Raw genomic sequence first — 14,773 nt, 5'->3', positions numbered from 1 at the left:
GAAAAAGAGCAGGTGCAGATATTATTCATAAGGGAAGTCTTCTGTAATGAAACAGATATTTGTGCATCATTATGGTGAGTAGTGGCTGCGATACGGCAGCCATTTTCATCCTCATTTCTGTCCTCCATACATTTTCTGCCCTCCAACAAGTAAGTCTTCAATCAGCGGTAGTGGCTAATGCTCTTTTCACAATACTTGGTTAATAGGTATTTTAAAATCTCCACAAATTCTCACTGAGCCATCAAGTTTCAATACAGGGACTACTGGTGTTACCCATTACTTGCAGCAATAGGTTCAATGGCTCCTGTTTGTAGTAGCCGTTCTAGTTCTTCTTCACCTTTTGGTCTGAGTTCCTGCTCCTGATCACAGCCCAGTGATCCCTGGGTTAGAGAGAGAGAGAGGAAATCAACCAGATTTCCTGCTCCTGATCACTGTCCAGCGACACCGGGGTTACAGAGAGAGAGGGGAAATCAGGCAGGGTTCCTGCTCCTGATCACTGTCCAGTAATCCCTGGCTTAGAGAGAGAGAGTGGAAATCAGCCAGGGTTCCTGCTCCTGATCACTGTCCAGTGATCCCTGGGTTAGAGAGAGAGGAAATCAGCCAGGGTTCCTGCTCCTGATCACTGCCCAGTGATCCCTGGGTTAGAGAGAGGGGAAATCAGCCAGGGTTCCTGCTCCTGATCACTGCCCAGTGAATCCTGGGTTAGAGAGAGAGAGAGAGGGGAAATCAGCCAGGGTTCCTGCTCCTGATCACTGTCCAGTGATTCCTGGGTTAGAGAGAGGGGAAATCAGCCAGGGTTCCTGCTCCTGATCACTGTCCAGTGATCCCGGGGTTAGAGAGAGAGGGGAAATCAGCCAGGGTTCCTGCTCCTGATCACTGTCCAGTGATCCCTAAGTTAGAGAGAGGGGAAATCGGCCAGGGTCCCTGCTCCTGATCACTGTCCAGTGATCCCTGGGTTAGAGAGAGAGGGGAAATCAGCCAGGGTTCCTGCTCCTGATCACTGTCCAGTGATCCCTGGGTTAGAGAGAGAGGGGAAATCAGCCAGGGTTCCTGCTCCTGATCACTGTCCAGTGATCCCTGGGTTAGAGAGAGAGAGGGGAAATCAGCCAGAGTTCCAGCTCCTGATCACTGTCCAGTGATCCCTGGGGTAGAGAGAGAGAGGGGAAATCAGTCTGGGTTCCTGCTCCTGATCACTGTCCAGTGATCCCTGGGGTAGAGAGAGAGGGGAAATCAGCCAGGGTTCCTGCTCCTGATCACTGTCCAGTGATCCCTGGGGTAGAGAGAGAGAGGGGAAATCAGCCAGGGTTCCTGCTCCTGATCACTGTCCAGTGATCCCTGGGGTAGAGAGAGAGGGGAAATCAGCCAGGGTTCCTGCTCCTGATCACTGTCCAGTGATCCCTGGGTTAGAGAGAGAGAGGGGAAATCAGCCAGGGTTCCGACTCCTGATCACTGTCCAGTGATCCCTGGGTTAGAGAGAGAGGGGAAATCAGCCAGGGTCCTGTTCCTGATCACTGCCCAGTGATCCCTGGGTTAGTGAGAGAGAGAGGAAATCAGCCAGGGTTCCTGCCCCTGATCACTGTCCAGTGATCCCTGGGTTAGAGAGAGGGGAAATCAGCCAGGGTTCCTGCTCCTGATCACTGTCCAGTGATCCCTGGGGTAGAGAGAGAGGGGAAATCAGCCAGGGTTCCTGCCCCTGATCACTGTCCAGTGATCCCTGGGTTAGAGAGAGAGAGAGAGGGGAAATCAGCCAGGGTTCCTGCTCCTGATCACTGCCCAGTGATCCCTGGGTTAGAGAGAGAAGAAATCAGCCAGGGTTCCTGCTCCTGATCACTGTCCAGTGATCCCTGGAGAGAGAGAGGGGAAATCAGCCAGGGTCCTGCTCCTGATCACTGCCCAGTGAATCCTGGGTTAGAGAGAGAGGGGAAATCAACCAGGGTTCCTGCTCCTGATCACTGCCCAGTGATCCCTGGGTTAGAGGGGAAATCAGCCAGGGTTCCAGCTCCTGATCACTGTCCAGTGATCCCTGGCTTAGAGAGAGAGCGAGGGGGGGAAATCAGCCAGGGTTCCTGCTCCTGATCACGGTCCAGTGATCCCTGGGGTAGAGACAGGGGAAATCAGCCAGGGTTCCTGCTCCTGATCATTGTCCAGTGATCCCTGGCTTAGAGAGAGAGCGAGGGGGGGAAATCAGCCAGGGTTCCTGCTCCTGATCACGGTCCAGTGATCCCTGGGGTAGAGACAGGGGAAATCAGCCAGGGTTCCTGCTCCTGATCACTGTCCAGTGATCCCTGGTTTAGAGAGAGGGGGGAAATCAGCCAGGATTCCTGCTCCTGATCACTGTCAGTGATCCCTGGGTTAGAGAGAGAGAGAGGGAAAATCAGCCAGGGTTCCTGCTCCTGATCACTGCCCACTGATCCCTGGTTTAGAGAGAGAGGAAATCAGCCAGGGTTCCTGCTCCTGATCACTGTCCAGGGATCCCTGGGTTAGAGAGAGAGACAGAGGGGAAATCAGCCAGGGTTCCTGCTCCTGATCACTGCCCAGTGAGCCCTGGGATAGAGAGAGTGAGGGGAAATCAGCCAGGATTCCTGCTCCTGAGCACTGTCCAGTGATCCCTGGGTTAGAGAGAGAGGGGAAATCAGCCAGGGTTCCTGCTCCTGATCACTGCCCAGTGATCCCTGGGTTAGAGAGAGACGAGGGAAATCAGCCAGGGTTCCTGCTCCTGATCACTGTCCAGTGAATCCTGGGTTAGAGAGAGAGAGAGAGGGGAAATCAGCCAGGGTTCCTGCTCCTGATCACTGTCCAGTGATCCCTGGGTTAGAGAGAGAGAGGGGAAATCAGCCAGGGTTCCTGCTCCTGATCACTGTCCAGCGATCCCTGGGTTAGAGAGAGAGGGGAAATCAGCCAGGGTTAATGCTCCTGATCACTGCCCAGTGAATCCTGGGTTAGAGAGAGAGAGAGAGGGGAAATCAGCCAGGGTTCCTGCTCCTGATCACTGTCCAGTGATCCCTGGGTTAGAGAGAGGGGAAATCAGCCAGGGTCCCTGCTCCTGATCACTGTCCAGTGATCCCTGGGTTAGAGAGAGAGGGGAAATCAGCCAGGGTTCCTGCTCCTGATCACTGCCCAGTGATCCCTGGGTTAGAGAGAGAGAGGGCAAATCAGCCAGGGTTCCTGCTCCTGATCACTGTCCAGTGATCCCTGGGGTAGAGAGAGAGGGCAAATCAGCCAGGGTTCCTGCTCCTGATCACTGCCCAGTGATCCCTGGGTTAGAGAGAGAGGGGAAATCAGCCAGGGTTCCTGCTCCTGATCACTGTCCAGTGATCCCTGGGTTGGAGAGAGAGAGGGGAAATCAGCCAGGATTCCTGCTCCTGAGCACTGTCCAGTGATCCCTGGGTTAGAGAGAGAGGGGAAATCAGCCAGGGTTCCTGCTCCTGATCACTGCCCAGTGATCCCTGGGTTAGAGAGAGACGAGGGAAATCAGCCAGGGTTCCTGCTCCTGATCACTGTCCAGTGATCCCTGGCTTAGAGAGGGGGGAAATCAGCCAGGGTCCCTGCTCCTGATCACTGTCCAGTGATCCCTGTGTTAGAGATAGGGGAAATCAGCCATGGTCCCTGCTCCTGATCACTGTCCAGTGATCCCTGGGTTAGAGAGAGAGAGGGGAAATCAGCCAGGGTTCCTGCTCCTGATCACTGTCCAGTGATCCCTGGGTTAGAGAGAGAGGGGAAATCAGCCAGGGTTAATGCTCCTGATCACTGCCCAGTGAATCCTGGGTTAGAGAGAGAGAGAGAGGGGAAATCAGCCAGGGTTCCTGCTCCTGATCACTGTCCAGTGATCCCTGGGTTAGAGAGAGGGGAAATCAGCCAGGGTTCCTGCTCCTGATCACTGTCCAGTGATCCCTGGGTTAGAGAGAGAGGGGAAATCAGCCAGGGTTCCTGCTCCTGATCACTGCCCAGTGATCCCTGGGTTAGAGAGAGAGAGAGAGGGGAAATCAGCCAGGGTTCCTGCTCCTGATCACTGTCCAGTGATCCCTGGGTTAGAGAGAGAGAGGGGAAATCAGCCAGGGTTCCTGCTCCTGATCACTGTCCAGCGATCCCTGGGTTAGAGAGAGGGGGGAAATCAGCCAGGGTTCCTGCTCCTGATCACTGTCCAGCGATGCCAGGAGTGTGAAGGAGAGAGCACGATGAGGTCTCTTGGTGTAGTTTGAATACCCAGAGACCGACTCATGTGGCCAACCCCCTTGGTGGTGATTCTGGGGGTACGGAGCGCTCATGGAGCTCGGACCCAACTGACTGTATCTTCCTGGAAAGAGTGGAAAGCCTGGAGACACAGATAGGCTCCAAATGCAGAGCGCTGCGTCTAAGTGAGGCTGAATTTGCTGAACAGGTAGAATGTGAGCTGGAAGTGGGAACAGTGCGAGGTCGTGTCTCTTGTCCACATGCTGTTCCCCCTCCATGCACGCTCTCCGCTAATACTTTCTCAAACAATGAACAGCAATGGGCACAGTGGATTCCTCATATAAACCACAATTATTATTTGGAAAATGAAGCTTGTACTAAACATGAATTAACACTGCTCAGAGCCTCAAACCTGCCAATTAAAGGGACTCTTTACTGCAGTAAGTGGAATCAGAACCTGTGCGACCGTAAAATTGTTCCATCAGTTTTTCCAGCCTCTGTTCTCTCTCCAGGTGTGTCTCGGATGAAAGCTTCAATCAGGATTCTTTGTACATTTTCCACTCTTCAGGCGATTGTTAACCATTTCAAGTCCAAAATCACAAACTTTCTTCTCCACCGCGTTTTTCAATTGGTTTTCTTTTGACGCCCTCCTACCAGGATTCCCCCCTCTGAACCCCCCCCTTCGCCACTCTCCTCCGCACCCCCACCCTCCCCACAAAACCCACTCGACAAGAGTCAGCGTCAGACTCCTGGCTGAAACCTGTCACCTCACAGAACGTAAAACCATTGGGGCGACAATTCCCGAAACCGGGAAAGGCGACTGGGCGGAAAATCGGTTCCCTCGACGAAATCACAGCGGCACCGATTTGACGCCAAATCGCGATTCTCCATCACCGCGACAGCGGCGTCAATGCGGTCCGGAGCGCCCGGACAGTAACCACCGTTTGTATATCATCAGTGAGCCCGACATGGTATCCCCGGGGCCTCCGCGATGCTCTGTCTCCGATGGGCAGAGTTCCCGACAACGCGACCCTCACCCACACCCAGACCCTCACCCAGACCCTCACCCTCACCCAGACCCTCACCCAGACCCTCACCCTCACCCTCACCCAGGCCCTCACCCAGACCCTCACCCTCACACAGACCCTCACCCGGACCCTCACCCAGACCCACACCCAAACCCACACCCGGACCCTCACCCAGACCCACACCCAGACCCTCACCCGGACCCTCACCCAGACCCACACCCAAACCCACACCCGGACCCTCACCCAGACCCACACCCAGACCCACACCCAGACCCACACCCAGACCCTCACCCAGACCCTCACCCAGACCCTCACCCAGACCCTCACCCTCACACAGACCCTCACCCACACCCAGACCCACACCCAGACCCTCACACAGACCCTCACCCACACCCAGACCCTCACCCTCACCCAGACCCTCACCCAGACCCTCACCCAGACCCTCACCTGGACCCTCACCCTCACCCAGACCCTCACCCAGACCCTCACCCAGACCCTCACCCAGACCCTCACCCAGACCCTCACCCAGACCCTCGCCAGACCCTCACCCAGACCCTCACCCTCACACAGACCCTCACACAGACCCTCACACAGACCCTCACCCACACCCAGACCCTCACCCTCACACAGACCCTCACCCAGACCCTCACCCTCACCCAGACCCTCACCCAGACCCACACCCTCACCCTCACCCAGACCCACACCCTCACCCTCACCCAGACCCTCACCCTCACACAGACCCTCACCCAGACCCTCACCCTCACCCAGACCCTCACCCAGACCCTCACCCAGACCCCCACCCTCACCCAGACCCTCACCCAGACCCTCACCCAGACCTTCACCCAGACCCTCACCCAGACCCTCACCCAGACCCTCGCCAGACCCTCACCCAGACCCTCACCCTCACACAGACCCTCACACAGACCCTCACACAGACCCTCACCCACACCCAGACCCTCACCCTCACACAGACCCTCACCCAGACCCTCACCCTCACCCAGACCCTCACCCAGACCCACACCCTCACCCTCACCCAGACCCACACCCTCACCCTCACCCAGACCCTCACCCCCACACAGACCCTCACCCAGACCCTCACCCTCACCCAGACCCTCACCCAGACCCTCACCCAGACCCTCACCCTCACCCAGACCCACACCCTCACCCTCACCCAGACCCACACCCTCACCCTCACCCAGACCCACACCCAGACCCTCACCCTCACCCAGACCCTCACCCAGACCCTCACCCTCACACAGACCCTCACCCAGACCCTCACCCTCACCCAGACCCTCACCCAGACCCTCACCCAGACCCTCCCCCTCACTCAGACCCTCACCCAGACCCTCACCCAGACCCTCACCCAGACCCTCACCCAGACCCTCACCCAGACCCTCCCCTCACTCAGACCCTCACCCAGACCCTCACCCAGACCCTCACCCAGACCCTCACCCAGACCCTCACCCAGACCCTCACCCAGACCCACACCCAGACCCTCACCCTCACCCAGACCCTCACCCAGACCCTCACCCAGACCCTCACCCAGACCCTCACCTAGACCCTCGCCAGACCCTCACCCTCACCCAGACCCTCACCCGGACCCTCACCCAGACCCTCACCCAGACCCACACCCAGACCCTCACCCTCACCCAGACCCTCACCCAGACCCTCACCCAGACCCTCACCCAGACCCTCACCTAGACCCTCGCCAGACCCTCACCCTCACCCAGACCCTCACCCGGACCCTCACCCAGACCCTCACCCAGACCCTCACCCAGACCCTCACCCTCACCCAGACCCACGCCAGACCCTCACCCTCTCCCAGACCCTCGCCAGACCCTCACCCGGACCCTCACCCAGACCCTCACTCAGACCCTCGCCAGACCCTCACCCTCACCCTCACCCAGACCCTCACACAGACCCTCACCCAGACCCTCACCCTCACCCAGACCCTCACCCAGACCCTCACCCTCACCCAGACCCACACCCTCACCCTCACCCAGACCCACATCCTCACCCTCACCCAGACCCTCACCCTCACACAGACCCTCACCCAGACCCTCACCCTCACCCAGACCCTCACCCAGACCCTCACCCAGACCCCCACCCTCACCCAGACCCTCACCCAGACCCTCACCCAGACCCTCCCCCTCACCCAGACCCTCACCCAGACCCTCACCCAGACCCTCACCCAGACCCTCACCCAGACCCTCACCCAGACCCTCACCCTCACCCAGACCCACACCCAGACCCTCACCCTCACCCAGACCCTCACCCAGACCCTCACCTAGACCCTCGCCAGACCCTCACCCTCACCCAGACCCTCACCCGGACCCTCACCCAGACCCTCACCCAGACCCTCGCCAGACCCTCACCCAGACCCTCACCCTCACACAGACCCTCACCCAGACCCTCACCCTCACCCAGACCCTCACCCAGACCCACACCCAGACCCTCACCCAGACCCTCACCCTCACACAGACCCTCACCCAGACCCTCACCCTCACCCAGACCCTCGCCAGACCCTCACCCGGACCCTCACCCAGACCCTCCCCCTCACCCAGACCCTCACCCAGACCCTCACCCAGACCCTCACCCAGACCCTCACCCAGACCCTCACCCTCACCCTCACCCAGACCCTCACCCTCACCCAGACCCTCACCCAGACCCTCACCCTCACCCAGACCCTCACCCTCACCCAGACCCTCACCCAGACCCTCACCCAGACCCTCACCCAGACCCTCACCTAGACCCTCGCCAGACCCTCACCCTCACCCAGACCCTCGCCAGACCCTCACCCGGACCCTCACCCAGACCCTCCCCCTCACCCAGACCCTCACCCAGACCCTCACCCAGACCCTCACCCAGACCCTCACCCAGACCCTCACCCTCACCCAGACCCTCACCCAGACCCTCACCCTCACCCAGACCCACACCCAGACCCTCACCCTCACCCAGACCCTCACCCAGACCCTCACCCAGACCCTCACCCAGACCCTCACCCAGACCCTCACCCTCACACAGACCCTCACCCAGACCCTCACCCTCACCCAGACCCACGCCAGACCCTCACCCTCACCCAGACCCTCGCCAGACCCTCACCCTCACCCAGACCCTCACCCAGACCCTCACCCAGACCCTCACCCTCACCCAGACCCTCACCCAGACCCTCGCCAGACCCTCACCCGTACCCTCACCCAGACCCTCGCCAGACCCTCGCCAGACCCTCACCCAGACCCTCGCCAGACCCTCACCCAGACTCTCGCCCTCACCCAGACCCTCACCCAGACCCTCACCCAGACCCTCACCCGGACCCTCACCCAGACCCTCACCCAGACCCTCACCCAGACCCTCACCCAGACCCTCGCCAGACCCTCACCCAGACCCTCACCCTCACCCTCGCCAGACCCTCGCCAGACCCTCACCCAGACCCTCACCCAGACCCTCACCCAGACCCTCACCCAGACCCTCGCCAGACCCTCACCCAGACCCTCACCCTCACCCAGACCCTCACCCAGACCCTCACCCAGACCCTCGCCAAACCCTCACCCTCACCCTCACCCTCACCCAGACCTTCACCCGGACCCTCACCCAGACCCTCACCCAGACCCTCACCCAGACCCTCACCCTCACCCAGACCCTCACCCAGACCCTCACCCAGACCCTCACCCAGACCGTCACCCAGACCCTCACCCTCACCCTCACCCAGACCCTCACCTGGACCCTCACCCTCACCCAGACCCTCACCCTCACCCAGACCCTCACCCTCACCCAGACCCTCACCCAGACCCTCACCCTCACCCAGACCCTCACCCGGACCCTCACCCTCACCCTCACCCTCACCCAGACCCTCACCCTCACCCAGACCCTCACCCTCACCCAGACCCTCGCCAGACCCTCACCCTCACCCAGACCCTCACCCAGACCCTCACCCGAACCCTTACCCAGACCCTCACCCAGACCCTCACCCGGACCCTCACCCGGACCCTCACCCAGACCCTCACCCAGACCCTCACCCAGACCCTCACCCTCACCCTCACCCAGACCCTCACCCAGACCCTCACCCAGACCCTCACCCTCACCCAGACCCTCACCAGACCCTCACCCTCACCCAGACCCTCACCCTCACCCGGACCCTCACCCAGACCCTCACCCAGACCCTCACCCGGACCCTCACCCTCACCCTCACCCAGACCCTCACCAGACCCTCACCCTCACCCAGACCCTCACCCTCACCCAGACCCTCACACAGACCCTCACCCAGACCCACACCCAGACCCTCACCCAGACCCTCACCCTCACCCAGACCCTCACCCAGACCCTCACCCAGACCCTCACCCTCACCCAGACCCTCACCCTCACCCAGACCCTCACCCTCACCCTCATCCAGACCCTCACCCAGACCCTCACCCTCACCCTCACCCAGACCCTCACCCAGACCCTCACCCAGACCCTCGCCAGACCCTCACCCAGACCCTCACCCTCACCCTCGCCAGACCCTCGCCAGACCCTCACCCAGACCCTCACCCAGACCCTCACCCAGACCCTCGCCAGACCCTCACCCAGACCCTCACCCTCACCCAGACCCTCACCCAGACCCTCACCCAGACCCTCGCCAAACCCTCACCCTCACCCTCACCCTCACCCAGACCTTCACCCGGACCCTCACCCAGACCCTCACCCAGACCCTCACCCAGACCCTCACCCTCACACAGACCCTCACCCAGACCCTCACCCAGACCCTCACCCAGACCGTCACCCAGACCCTCACCCTCACCCTCACCCAGACCCTCACCTGGACCCTCACCCTCACCCAGACCCTCACCCTCACCCAGACCCTCACCCTCACCCAGACCCTCACCCAGACCCTCACCCTCACCCAGACCCTCACCCGGACCCTCACCCTCACCCTCACCCTCACCCAGACCCTCACCCTCACCCAGACCCTCACCCTCACCCAGACCCTCGCCAGACCCTCACCCTCACCCAGACCCTCACCCAGACCCTCACCCGAACCCTTACCCAGACCCTCACCCAGACCCTCACCCGGACCCTCACCCTCACCCGGACCCTCACCCAGACCCTCACCCAGACCCTCACCCAGACCCTCACCCTCACCCTCACCCAGACCCTCACCCAGACCCTCACCCAGACCCTCACCCTCACCCAGACCCTCACCAGACCCTCACCCTCACCCAGACCCTCACCCTCACCCGGACCCTCACCCAGACCCTCACCCAGACCCTCACCCGGACCCTCACCCTCACCCTCACCCAGACCCTCACCAGACCCTCACCCTCACCCAGACCCTCACCCTCACCCAGACCCTCACACAGACCCTCACCCAGACCCACACCCAGACCCTCACCCAGACCCTCACCCTCACCCAGACCCTCACCCAGACCCTCACCCAGACCCTCACCCTCACCCAGACCCTCACCCTCACCCAGACCCTCACCCTCACCCTCATCCAGACCCTCACCCAGACCCTCACCCTCACCCTCACCCAGACCTTCACCCAGACCCTCACCCAGACCCTCGCCAGACCCTCACCCAGACCCTCACCCTCACCCTCGCCAGACCCTCGCCAGACCCTCACCCAGACCCTCACCCAGACCCTCACCCAGACCCTCGCCAGACCCTCACCCAGACCCTCACCCTCACCCAGACCCTCACCCAGACCCTCACCCAGACCCTCGCCAAACCCTCACCCTCACCCTCACCCTCACCCAGACCTTCACCCGGACCCTCACCCAGACCCTCACCCAGACCCTCACCCAGACCCTCACCCTCACACAGACCCTCACCCAGACCCTCACCCAGACCCTCACCCAGACCGTCACCCAGACCCTCACCCTCACCCTCACCCAGACCCTCACCTGGACCCTCACCCTCACCCAGACCCTCACCCTCACCCAGACCCTCACCCTCACCAGACCCTCACCCAGACCCTCACCCTCACCCAGACCCTCACCCGGACCCTCACCCTCACCCTCACCCTCACCCAGACCCTCACCCTCACCCAGACCCTCACCCTCACCCAGACCCTCGCCAGACCCTCACCCTCACCCAGACCCTCACCCAGACCCTCACCCGAACCCTTACCCAGACCCTCACCCAGACCCTCACCCGGACCCTCACCCTCACCCGGACCCTCACCCAGACCCTCACCCAGACCCTCACCCAGACCCTCACCCTCACCCTCACCCAGACCCTCACCCAGACCCTCACCCAGACCCTCACCCTCACCCAGACCCTCACCAGACCCTCACCCTCACCCAGACCCTCACCCTCACCCGGACCCTCACCCAGACCCTCACCCAGACCCTCACCCGGACCCTCACCCTCACCCTCACCCAGACCCTCACCAGACCCTCACCCTCACCCAGACCCTCACCCTCACCCAGACCCTCACACAGACCCTCACCCAGACCCACACCCAGACCCTCACCCAGACCCTCACCCTCACCCAGACCCTCACCCAGACCCTCACCCAGACCCTCACCCTCACCCAGACCCTCACCCTCACCCAGACCCTCACCCTCACCCTCATCCAGACCCTCACCCAGACCCTCACCCTCACCCTCACCCAGACCCTCACCCAGACCCTCACCCAGACCCTCACCCAGACCCTCACCCTCACCCAGACCCTCACCCTCACCCTCACCCAGACCCTCACCCAGACCCTCACCCAGACCCTCACCCAGACCCTCACCCTCACACAGACCCTCACCCTCACCCTCACCCAGACCCTCACCCAGACCCTCACCCAGACCCTCACCCTCACACAGACCCTCACCCAGACCCTCACCCAGACCCCCACCCTCACCCAGACCCTCACGCAGATCCCCACCCAGACCCTCACCCAGACCCTCATCCAGACCCTCACCCTCACCCAGACCCTCACCCAGACCCTCACCCTCACCCAGACCCTCACCCAGACCCACACCCAGACCCTCACCCAGACCCTCACCCTCACCCAGACCCTCACCCAGACCCTCACCCAGACCCTCACCCTCACCCAGACCCTCACCCTCACCCAGACCCTCACCCTCACCCTCATCCAGACCCTCACCCAGACCCTCACCCTCACCCTCACCCAGACCCTCACCCAGACCCTCACCCAGACCCTCACCCAGACCCTCACCCTCACACAGACCCTCACCCTCACCCTCACCCAGACCCTCACCCAGACCCTCACCCAGACCCTCACCCTCACACAGACCCTCACCCAGACCCTCACCCAGACCCCCACCCTCACCCAGACCCTCACGCAGATCCCCACCCAGACCCTCACCCAGACCCTCACCCAGACCCTCACCCTCACCCAGACCCTCATCCAGACCCTCACCCTCACCCAGACCCTCACCCAGACCCTCACCCTCACCCAGACCCTCACCCAGACCCTCACCTTCACCCAGACCCTCACACAGACCCTCACCCAGACCCTCGCCAGACCCTCACCCTCACACAGACCCTCACCCAGACCCTCGCCAGACCCTCACCCTCACACAGACCCTCACCCCACCCAGACCCCCACCCAGACCCTCACCCTCACCCAGACCCTCACCCAGACCCTCACACAGGCCCCCACCCAGACCCTTACCCTCACCCAGACCCTCACCCAGACCCTCACCCTCACCCTCACCCAGACCCTCACCCAGACCCAGGCCCTCACCCAGACCCAGACCCTCACCCAGGCCCTCACCCTCACCCAGACCCTCACCCAGACCCTCACCCTCATACAGACCCTCACACAGACCCTCACCCAGACCCTCACCCATTATGGGCCACCCCACGCCGTCGGGAAACACGCAAGCGTGGGTGCGCTGCCGACAGGGTGGAGAATCACGCCGCAAGAGAATCCCGCAGAACATCTTTACAATTTATGTTAAATTGCTCTCATAATCAAGGATAAGATTCCATTAGCTTCTGTGATTACGTGCTGTACCTGCACACTCACTCCTTGTGACTCATGCACTGCAACACCCAGATCCCTCTGCACCGCGACATTCTGTAGACATTCTCTGTTTCAGTAACATTTTGCTTCATTATTCTTCCTGCCAAAGTGAACAATTTCACATTTTCCCACAATATACCTTGGATACAGGTACCCAGGGGCTGGAGAATTGCAAATGCAACACCCCTTGTACAAAGAAGGGTGGAAGGATAAACGTAAGGTTGACTGAGTGACAGAAGGACAGGAATGGGGAATGGTTTCCAGACAGGAGGAAGGAGTAGGGTGGGATTCCCCCAGGGGCTCCACTCTGTGGGTTTCGGTATGGAAAGGCAGAATTTCACAATTTACAGGTGATCCCAAATTCGGAAGTATTGTGAAGTTAGGGGGGGGGTGAGAGAACCTCCAGAGGACATAGACAGATGGGGGTGGGGAGGGGGAGTCAGGAAGAATGAGAAAGGCAACATGAAATAATGGGTACGATTCTGAAGTTAAATAAACTAAATCAACAAGCTGAGGGAGAAATTAAAAGGCAGTTCCTTAAAGGGACATTGCATCAAAATGAACAGAATGTTAAAGGGAGAGATCGAGCAGTCACGTTGTACCCGACAGGCGGCGCAGCCGGTAGATTTTGTTTTTGAGTACCCAATTAATTTATTCCAATTAAGGGGCAATTTAGCATGGCCAATCCACCTACCCTGCACATCTTTGGGTTGTGGGGGAGAGTCCCACGCAGACACGGGGAGAATGTGCAAACTCCACACGGACAGTGACCCAGAGCCGGGATCGAACCTGGAACCTCGGCACCATGCGAAAGCAGTGCTAACCACTGTGCCACCGTGCTGCCCTGTGCGCGGCTGGTAGATGCCGGGTGATCCCACTACCGGGATCTACCCAGCTCCCCACCCCTCCTGAGAGGGTTAGATAGGGTGGACAGTGAGAGCCTTTTTCCTCGGATGGTGATGTCCAGCACGAGGGGACATAGCTTTAAATTGAGGGGAGATAGAATCAGGACAGATGTCAGAGGTAGGTTCTTTACTCAGAGAGTAGTAAGGGTGTGGAATGCCCTGTCTGCAACAGTAGTGGACTCGCCAACACTAAGGGCATTCAAATGGTCATTGGATAGACATATGGACGATAAGGGAATAGTGTAGATGGGCTTTGGAGTGGTTTCACAGGTCGGCGCAACATCGAGGGCCGAAGGGCCTGTACTGCGCTGTAATGTTCTATGTTCTATGTTCTAATGCGATCTCGCGAGACATCACAATGTGAATCCTGCCCGTTGTGGACGCGATCACTTTCTGGCACATTTGCACATTAGAGCGAGACAGGCGAGTTGGATTGGCCACGGTAAATTTCTCCTTGGGGGTGAGACCCACGCAGACACGGGGAGAACGTGCAAACTCCACACGGACAGTGACCCAGGGCCGGGATCGAACCCGGGTCCTCGGCGCCGTGAGGCAGCTGTGCTAACCACTGTGCCGTGTGCCGCCCAGAAATACTTCTTAAATGTTACGAGAGTTTCTGCCTCCGCCGCCCTTTCCGGCAGCGAGTTTCAGACTCCCAGCAGCCTCTGGGTGAAAATGTTACTCCTCAACTCCCTCTTAGCCTCTACTCC

Source organism: Scyliorhinus canicula, chromosome 23, assembly GCF_902713615.1.
Source record: "Scyliorhinus canicula chromosome 23, sScyCan1.1, whole genome shotgun sequence".
Lineage (NCBI taxonomy): Eukaryota > Metazoa > Chordata > Chondrichthyes > Carcharhiniformes > Scyliorhinidae > Scyliorhinus > Scyliorhinus canicula.
Note: the sequence above shows the minus strand (reverse complement) of the source record.